General features: G+C 24.8%; 1 long non-coding RNA gene across 3 annotated transcripts in view; it reads right to left on the bottom strand.

Annotated features, from left to right (window-relative positions):
- The window catches only part of LOC126900562 (uncharacterized), a 10,290-nt gene extending 9,159 nt beyond the window's left edge, over positions 1 to 1,131 (bottom strand). For all 3 annotated transcript variants that reach the window (XR_007702877.1, XR_007702875.1, XR_007702876.1), the window contains exon 1: positions 702 to 1,131. This is a non-coding gene — a long non-coding RNA (uncharacterized LOC126900562). The remainder of the gene's footprint in view (positions 1 to 701) is intronic.
- Positions 1,132 to 10,730: the final 9,599 nt, after the last annotated feature.

Below are 10,730 nucleotides of genomic sequence, written 5' to 3'. Positions count from 1 at the left end.
TTTCAACTTCATGTGGGACAGTTCCAATCAAAACACAGTTCAAAAAATTCTACAAGAAGCAGCAAATAAGCTACAAGAATGGTCTATGAAAAGTGGATTCATTTTTTGCCCCAAAAAACAAACTGTATTCTATTCACAAAAAAAAAAGAAAAACAACTCCGCTAAAAATTCTACTTAATAATAAAGAATTACCACAAGTAAAATCAGTCAAAATACTAGGTATCGAACTTCACTAAAAAATGACTAAAAAAAAATACCTCATGATAAAATTAATACCTTCTCAGCTTCGCTTCGAAACTAATGAAGTTGATAGTCCTTTAAGTTATAAGGGATGATTCTAAAAAGTCATTATTAGCTGATAAGTCAAAAAATATATATGACTATATGAAATCAAAATTTTTTTTCTAATAATGTATTTATTTTGTGAGTAATCAAGTGGTTTATGAAAAACCGATCACTCTCTCTCTATATATATTTATATATTATTGAAATGGTATTTATTTTATTTTACAAATTAAAAATTAANAAATGGTATTTAATTTTATTTTACAAATTAAAAATTAATTTTTTGATTACAATTCGTTTCTGTATTAAATAACAATTTAAAAATTTATATAAATACCAATATATACAAAAATAAACATATTTCTTTTTATGTACTATTTAGTATTTGGACGATTAGTCGTAGTTATATTTCTAACCTTAATTTCAGTTGTACTGGTGATTCAGTTTTCATTGATGTAGGAGTTCAAATATAGTTGATATTCGTGTGTATTTATTCGTTGTTCTCTCAAACATAGTTTGTTGATATTTCCATTTTAATTCATCATAAAAAATCGTATTGTTACTTGTTAGTTTTTTATTTTAGAGAGAGAACGAAAAACAAAAGTGTTCATTTTTATTTAATACATAGATATCATAACCAACCAACTATTTTATCTTCTTATCACTTTGTTAGGTATGACAACATTTTTCCAGCGCCGCCACCACATAATGCGAATGTAAAAGTCCCACACGACGTTGCCGCATATTATACAATAATACGAGTAATAATACAATAATAGTACATTTACAATATTTCATCTAAACTGTACCATTACAATATATTTTTTTTGCGTGTAAAAGCTAATATAATAATATTAGCAATTGATCTATTAATCTATAGCAATTGAGTATAGTTGCATAATTATAAATACATAATTTTTGTAAATTAGTAAAGATAATTGCTCTATGATAATGTTGACAGAGAGGATATAGCTTATTTTGAGAAAAAAAACTTTTAACAATTTAACATAAGGCCATAATATTACTTAAATTGTTAGGTTAGATATTTTGAGTATTACATTGTATATAGGAGTAAAAGTTAATATGAATAATAAGACAAATTTGATATTTAAAATCAATATATTATATTATGAAGATGTTATATTGGTATATTTACTAATATGATTTTAATTTTCCTATAATTATATTATGATAAAAATATTCCAGTCCTCTTCAGGTATTGAAGGATACCAAGACGTAATGTATTCAAATTCTTCAGGAAAAAAAGTATCTTTGCGAAAATGTATGCATTCTATAAAATTTGTGCAGGAATTAAATGATATAAATTCATTAGACGTAGTCTTATTATAACTCCACGCTTTATTGTTTAAAGAATTTAAGCTGTTTTGATATGCAAATTCCCACGGTTCATTAGAAACAGTTCTCTTTCTTTATGTTATCAAATTATATACATTTAAAGAGCATTAATCTGCAAAATCTACATTGACCTTTTATAAGTATTAAAAAAATTAAGTCATTTCAATATTTTCTTTGAATGGGAAATTTGTAATGTTTGAAAGATTGTTTTGCTATACATTCCCTATTAAGTTTTCTCTTTTATTCTAACTTTCCATCATCAGATGGCATGTTAGGTCTAAATATATCATTATACCATTCCTCGTGTTAAATGCCACATTGGATGCTAAATTTTTAGCTATGTCATCAGCTTAAAACAATATAGGTTTTGATTATAATGAATAAAACATAAATAAGAATTAGTTGCCATTTAATTTAACACTTTATTTGTCAAACAACTACCAAACATTGTGTAATTATCACTTTTCTACCTAAAAAAAACTTTTTTCAGAAACCAAAACGAAACAAAAGATTGTACAGAAAAGATCGTTGTTTAAAATTCAAAAAGCCTTATCTGAAAAATTTTACATACATAGTAATTATAAAAAAATATTAAATAGGAGAGATAGTTGATAGAATTGTTATGAAAATAAAATATTAAAATATCTATAAAGAATGCATTTACACTTTAACTATATTTCCTAAAACACTCATTAACACAATATTATATTTATTCAGTTTTTCTTTCCATACACGTTCACTAACGTTACTTTAGTGATAATCAAGTCATCTTCCTAATAATAAATAAATTGTGGAAGCTATGGAATTATCAAAAACTATTAAATAACTGTTGGAATTGAGTAACTATTATTTTCATACCTAGGCTGGAGGAGACGTACAACCAAGAAATGTTAAATGATAAATATTTTTATACTAGCGCTTTATAACCAGTTTATATTTTTGTCATATAGAATTCCCTTGTGTAATAGATAAGATTTTCAAAAAAAAAAAATATATATATATAAGAAATATATAAGTACTTTTATAAAAAAAAAATAATTTTGATTCATCTATTTTTCAAAAAGTTGTGCTGTTCTAAGTAAAAAAGTTTTAGCAAAATGTTGAAATTTTAAATAAAACAAAATATATTTATGAAAAATAATGCATAAAAAAAAATGACAAAGAAAATTTTTATTTTATTTTATAATTTTTAAGATATTGAAGAAGCGTATATAAGGATAATAAACATAATTTTGAAACATTGTATATAATATCTTCTAAGTTTTCGTTGATTTTCTCTTTATAACATCTGATCGATGCTTATATAATTCATCTATATAACTTATGAAATATCTTACAACTTCATAGTCAGTCTTTTTTGAATTTACTTTGATATTCCTCAAAAACATATCTGCATTATTTAAACTGTAATGTTCAACAGTTGCAACATCTGTTGGATCATGAGGTGGTTTTTTAATCTTAGGCAATTCTTCTCCAAACAAAAACATTGGTTCAGTAGCAAAGCAATCAGCAGTTAAACAAAGTTCAGTTAAAATTTGATGTAAGTCTGATATTAATCTTGTAAAGAAGTTTTTATTGTAGTTTAGAAAATTGTTCATGTCGTTTAAACCATTCTTATATTTCAAAATAACGTCGATGTAACTATTAATATGAAATATAATTCTGATGATGTCATCATCATTTTTTACACATGTCAATTGTGAAAATTCATGTAATTTAGATATCCACTGTTTTGCGAGTGTTTGTATAAATTCAAACTTTTGACATTGCAAATACAAAAAATGTTTCCAAGTCAGTCTTAACATAATAATTTTTAAAGTATTGAAAAACACCTTGTAATAAACTTTAATGGATTGTAGTTTATCGGATGACCAATTTAATACATGCGCTTCAATAAACGCTGTTTCTATATTTTTTTCTTTGTTCCACGTCACATAAACGTAGTAATCATTTTTGAAATGTCTCATCGGAACTAATAATGGTCCTAAGGATCTTATAAAAATACTTGGTTTTGAGAATCGATTGTAGTTTATCACCAATTGATTTTGATTTATAGTTATGAAGTTTTTCATATTTTCATAATTTTTCAATAATAAACTATCTAAAAAATGTTTATCTTCATTTGAGTATTCTTTAAAATTATCGCCGGCTGTATAAATAATATTATACTTATTACAATTTTTATTATCATCCTCCATTTTTGCAATTATGAATTCATGAGTTTTTACAATATCCACAAACTCTTTATCATTTCTATTAAGTATTCGTCTAACTTTAGGTGAACTTAAATACCATGTTATAGAATGTGAGTAAATATTTATTAACCACAAGGTACCAATATTATTTTTATCGATATCATATATTGTACTAATTTGTTTTTTTACATTTTCGTTGTACATACTTATGTTGGAAATCACAGTAGACAGCATGTAATCATCACGCGTTAGCATAATTTTTGTTATTTTCATGTGAGTCAAAGCACCAAACAAATAAAAACATTTTAAATGTTTTGGATTATATGATAATTTCCAATATTCTATAGCGGTTGTTTTAATACAACTGAATACTAAAATTATAACTACATATAACCATAATTTAATTATTGCTAAAAATTTAAAAGACAACATTTTTACAATGTGATTACGTTCAAATATTCAAACATTTTTATATCAAGTTTTTAACTTAAATAATAGGTACGCCCAAAATATCTAAATGTAATTTTTATAAATTAATATTTAAATAAATTTTCACGAATAAAAATTATTTACTAAAATACGTGGGAGTATAAACTGTTGTAATGTTTACAAAACCATATATTTTTGTGTTTGTTAATCTACAAAATTAGTTTGTTTAATTTACTTATATATAAATAATACATTTTATGTCTTTGCTTATTATTTTTTTTACTAGGCTTCACCTAGCTGAGCCACTGATTACGATAGGAGTACTCGGCTATGCTAGACGCGATATGAGTTTAGTAAAAAAAGTATAACTCCAAAAGCATTTTACCAGCAAAATAATTCCAACTGTAAATTAAATGATAATTAAAAAAATAATATGACAACAAGATATTTACGTGTATTCACAATTATGCTTAAAAATAACCTATTAATTAGAACCTACTAATTACTATTCCGAACAACAAGTAGGCGAAAGACAACTTAATAATTATTAAAAACAATCCACAGGTGTTTAGTAAGTTAGGAAACAAGTCAATTGTTACAAACAATGAACACAATAGATACCCGTTTACTTATTTACTGAAGACTTCCTATATAAATAATCTGTTGTTAGTGAAAACTCCATGAACTAACATAAAATTTAAACTAAATTATCATGCGCATAGGAAAATCATATTTTACAAATCACTATTCAGATAAACTTAAAAAAAAATATCTTAGATTTCAATATAAAAAAAATTATTTTGATTCGTTCATGTTTCAATAAGTTATTGCAATTTTTAGAAAAAAAGTGAAAAAAATGTCGAAATTTACCGATTTTAAAAATCGTAATTTTTTTAGGGATTTTCACCATTTACGGGAAACGAGGGAAAAAATTTAAACAACTCCTTCGTTCGTCTATTACCCTTCCAGCAGTACTAAATTCACTACTTGCATTACTAGCCGGAATAGCTAATATTCGTCGTGCTAATTTTGATAGGCAAGGGAATTCAATTTTTTTATTTCTCCAAAATTGTAATAAATTGTCTTCGTAGGTGTCGAATAATTTATTTTTGTATTCTTCCAACTGCTTTTTATATTTAAAGTAACTTTCCGAAATTTCTCATTCCAAAAAAAGTGTATTTTTTTTATTATTTGACCTATTTAGATTTTCTTGTTGCGAACCACTATAAATTTCATTAGTTTCCTCTAATTGAATTTTATATAACTTCATATCAATTTCGTCGAAAATTCTTAATTTATCAATTTCAGAAAACATTTTTAACGATTTGAATTTCACCGATATAAATACAGCTATTTCATGTTCAAAGTCCGACTGGAATGTGGAGTACATGATATCTAATTCTTTCTTACCTAATAATTTTAGTATAATCGAAATGTTGACATCGTAATTAATATGATTTCATTCTTGCAGTTCTGTAAATTTAATTAAATATTTGTTTAATACAAAATAACTTTGTAAATAGTAGGGCCTTTATCAGATTCAAGTTCATTAGATGCTGCTTTAAGTGGCTCTAAAAATTCAACGAGTTTTTTAGTAACTCTCCGTTAATATTTTTTACACGACTAAATGTTTGTCCATGAATTTATATAATTTCTGGAAGTGCACGTTATACAGATTGCAACATTAATAATCGTTTGTTCCATCTACTCTCTACTTCTTGTACAAGTCCATTGCTAAGTTCACAATTCCTTCTACTGCTTTTCATATACCTTTCTAAATGTTTACATTCATTCATTAATGTTGTAACAGATTCCAGAGGTTTTTTACCGTTTTCATCTTCATTATTCAAAAATTTATAATAGAATAAATTTCTTAAAACTGTGTTAAACAAATGTGCACAGCAATTGAGACGCTAATTGGTTAGTAATAAATGTTATATTAAACATTATTAGACATTAGTTTCATTTGCAGCCTCAGTTATATGAAAAAAAAAATTGTATAAAAAACATTTTATATTTTCACTAGTTTTTGTTTCATTTGAAAGAAAACTGGCCAAATTGTAAAAAACATTCACCTTCTTTAGAAGACGTAGGTTTTATATCTAAGCAACAATATTTAACGCATTTTTCATTAGCTTCGTCTTTCAAATGTTTTGGTATAACATTTTTTACTTTATTTATCGAAACGGAAAACTCATTAATAGATTTTTGGTTACTTATTACCATATTACAAATGTGTCTCGCAAGAGTATCGATTCCCGTTTTTATATCATAAACCTCTTTGCAGTAAATACAAGCTATAAATTCTGTTAACACATGCTCGGGGCTATCAGGGTTATTATAATTAAAAGTCACACTTATAACACTTTTAAATTTCTTCCATACACAACTTTTTTCCTTATGAGGAAACAAAGTATAATTACCAGAATTATTCGATCATTTTTTTTTATAGTATTTTTAAAGACAGTAAATGTTGAATTTTTTTTATACATTTATTGTTGATTGAGTTGTATTCTCAAGTTGAAAGGGATAATATTCTATTATTTGAAAAGCCAACATCAATTAAGCTTACCGAAGTTGAGTTCAAGAACTCGCGAATTTGTTGACGACTGTCAACAAATTCTTTGTTTCAAGACTGAAATGTTTTTTTTTTAACTATAATTATATTTATTTTGTGTATAATTGAGTGGTTTATGATAAATGAATTACTTTGTATAGGCTATACACAAAATTTAATAACTCAAAAATATCCTTCATCGACTCTAATAATTTTTTTTTTATGTACAGAATTTAACATATTTAGTTTATACATACAGAGTGATTTCTTAACTATGCCTCACGAGATAGCTTTGAAATTATTATTGTTAATCATTTTTTTTTACATTAACAATACATTGTTGAGCAATTTTTAACGAAAAATTAATTTTGTGTTACCTTTTCGAATGTTAAATGACAACCCCAATTTTTTTCATACCAACAAATTTATTTAATCGAAAAAAAATATTGTCTTGCAAATGGGGTAATTAAATGATGATAGATTGTTAATTATTACGATGTATTTGAATAAGCTTTCACTTACAATTTTGAGTAAAAGTCATTATTTTATTTAACCTAAATGACTTTTTTGGTTCAACAAGTTGTTATAACCATAATATTTTACATCGATAAATATTTTACGAGTAACGTTAAATTTTAAAACAAAACAAAATAAAGACCTATCAATATAAAGTTATACAAAACAAAATAATTGTCCATCTCTTCTAAAAACCATATGTGCTTGTTTTTATTATACTATTTATTTTTTAATTAATTTAATTTGTATTTTATAAGAAAAAATACTTACAGGCAGATAAAAAACAACTGTCGTCTTTAGTTGATGATAAAGAAATAAAGCTAGATGATTTTGGTTAATATTTTTCAAACTTTATTTTATTCAACATAATTTACAAAGACTCATAAATATAATATTGTTATTAACACATGGGTAATTCTTTAAAAACACTGTTTTAAGTCTAAACTGAATTAAAATAATATTGTATATTTTATGAGCCGTAATATTCTTTATATATCTAGACATAATTATAGTCAATAAAAATCAGTTTATTCCAAAATGTACAGAAAAACTATAAAGTAATATAATACACTTAACGATTGACAGTTGGAATACATTATCCACTATGATTTTAAATCACATTTTAGGATTCTTGGAAATTCTATTAGTACGTGGGTCATTATTTCAAACAATTCAGCTTTTATTAATTATATTAAATTTTAGCGATTGTTAACATCGTTTACTATATTGAAAACAATATGAACCTATTACGACAAAAATTATGATTTTTTTTTATTTTATCACGTGCGAATTTCTACTAAAAACAATAATGCCCAATGCAACAAAGCGACAATTAATATACAATAATAATAGTTAATATACAATAATCTATAATACAAATATATTTAAAATACTATACAGAGTGATTAATTAACTATGCCTCACAAATTATCTCTGAAAATATAAGTTTTTTTTTCTGTATGAAATATTATGTTTCTATTTTGAGCTGCTCAGTGAGTAATATTACATTTCTATGATCATACATTATGCTTTAAATTCCACTTTACACTTTATAATTTCAATTTTCAAATTGTAACCCTATTTTTTTATATAATCAGATTAGATATAGTTTTAAAAAATTGTTCGTAAAAAATTTTTTTTTATTTTATTCAATTATCAGCAAGCTATGATTCATTAAATTTTAGGGGACGTGAGTATCACTCACGTTGATTTATAAAAGACGCGCAAATTTTACGTCGCGGTACAATACACTCATAGTTCTTATCTGTACACTAGATATTAATATTACTGTATTTACCAGTTTTATTTGTTAAATCCATTGAACTTTAAATAATGATATATCGTTTAGAATTTGTAAAAATTGATTTTTTTTTTTGAGAATTTTATTTTTTTATGCTTAGTAAAATTAATAAAAAAAAAACCGGGTTGCTATTTGAAAAACAAAGTAGATATTTGAGGGTTATGGGATAAAGATGGAATCTTTATTTTTCTTATCAAGTAGCTCAACAAAGATTTATAACAAATAAAATAATTACATATATGATAATACTAATATTTTTAGAGAAAATTTGTGAGGCATAGTTAGTCAATCACCCTGTACAGCTTTTAAATGTGGACCATTATCTCAATTTAAAGACGTACCGAGACCGGGCCCTTGAATTTTTATAAAAGACCAGGACCGGATCGATGAACTTTTTAAGGGGCCGTAAAAAAAGACCGTTAATTTTTAACTACAGACCAACTAGGACCCGCCCTATTTATTATTTGAAATATAAGACCGAACCGGATCGAACCGTGGTCTAATCCGGTTCAGTTCGGACCAGTTCAAACCGAACTATGCAGAACTCTACCGTAAAAAGTATAAATAATGATAAAAACATTTATTTTTTAAATACTTTTAATAATTTCAAGATTTTTTTTAAGAAAAGGTCCGTAATGTGAAATTAACACTATTTATTTTAAAGATTATCTAACTAGAAAAATAAATGGTTAATAATAATTTTTTACTCCAAAAATCGTCAGTTTTTTAAATGTTTTAAAAATGTTAACTGTAGAAAGAGCGGTTGTAACTATTTTTATCTTTAGGCATACTATTTACAAAATCAAATTAAATAAATGGCATCAAAATAAATAATTGAATTAAAAAAAAATTGTTTATAATTGTTAACAGCTATTCAATAGAAACCTTCTTGTTTTTAATCACAGCCTTTTATACAAATTAAATAGCCTAATTTTCCTTCAGTGATTGCATTATATTGGATTCATTTTCATTAAAAATCTAGAATCATCTAACGATTTGGAAGGTCGACCATTTGTCGTAACCAATTGTACATACATTGGTACTAAAAATATAACTACGTATAACCATAAATTAATTATTACTGAAAATATTAAAGAAAACATTTTTACAATGTAACTGCAATCAAAATGTATTTATACATTATTTTTAGTTCAAATAAAATGTACGCCTATAATATTTAAATATAATTTATTGGAATTATTTTTAACATAGTCATTACTTCGATCGATTTCCGAATGAGAATTATTTACTAAAATACGTAGTTCTTAAATATACTCTGTTATAATATATACAAAAACATATGTTTTGTGTTTGCTTGTATACATAATTCGTTATTAACAGAAAATACGCTCACTAATAAAATTTACTTTTACATATATTTTGTATTTTATTTCTTTACTTATAATATTTTTTATTTCTTAGTTTTTTTTTCAAATTATTTAGTTATAAAGGATGGCATTTAAAAAAATAACCCTGTATTTTATTACCTCAATTTATCATAAGTCATTGGTAACTAGAATTCTTTTTTTTTTTAATAAGATAGCCCCCTGTCTTTTACATAGTTTTCTAGTATCTAGTTTCCTTTTACATTTAAGATAAGGGTTAACACATTGTGTTTTATTATTGAGATAACAGTAAAAAAAACTGACAAGTATAATTTATAAATTTCTTCTCGGAACATAGTGATTTTTAATCGTGACTAATAATCGACTTATGACTGAATTGTGTGTAATATTAATTGTGTATAATATAAGATCATTCTTAAAATCAAATAACTCGCTACTAACCGTGCATCAACTTTACTTTACCGAATATTAAATTGAAACGCTGGATGATATCGACTTTATCATGGACATATTATCTAATAACTTACATGCTGCTGCTACTAAATCACTTTTTCAAACACAATCAAAATATGATTAACATCTGAACTAGTTGAATTCATTCCTAAAAAATAATAATAATCAATAATGACATTCTAAATAAAAATTCAACAATCTAATTAACAAACTTATTTGACCGACGACTGACATGGGGCTAACCTTTTAAATCCAAACGAAAGCAATTAAACAGCTGTCTGCACATTTTGAGA

Source organism: Daktulosphaira vitifoliae, unplaced genomic scaffold (assembly GCF_025091365.1).
Source record: "Daktulosphaira vitifoliae isolate Bord-2020 unplaced genomic scaffold, ASM2509136v1 Scaffold_3, whole genome shotgun sequence".
NCBI classification, from domain to species: domain Eukaryota; kingdom Metazoa; phylum Arthropoda; class Insecta; order Hemiptera; family Phylloxeridae; genus Daktulosphaira; species Daktulosphaira vitifoliae.
This window is presented reverse-complemented; position numbering and strand designations above follow the sequence as displayed.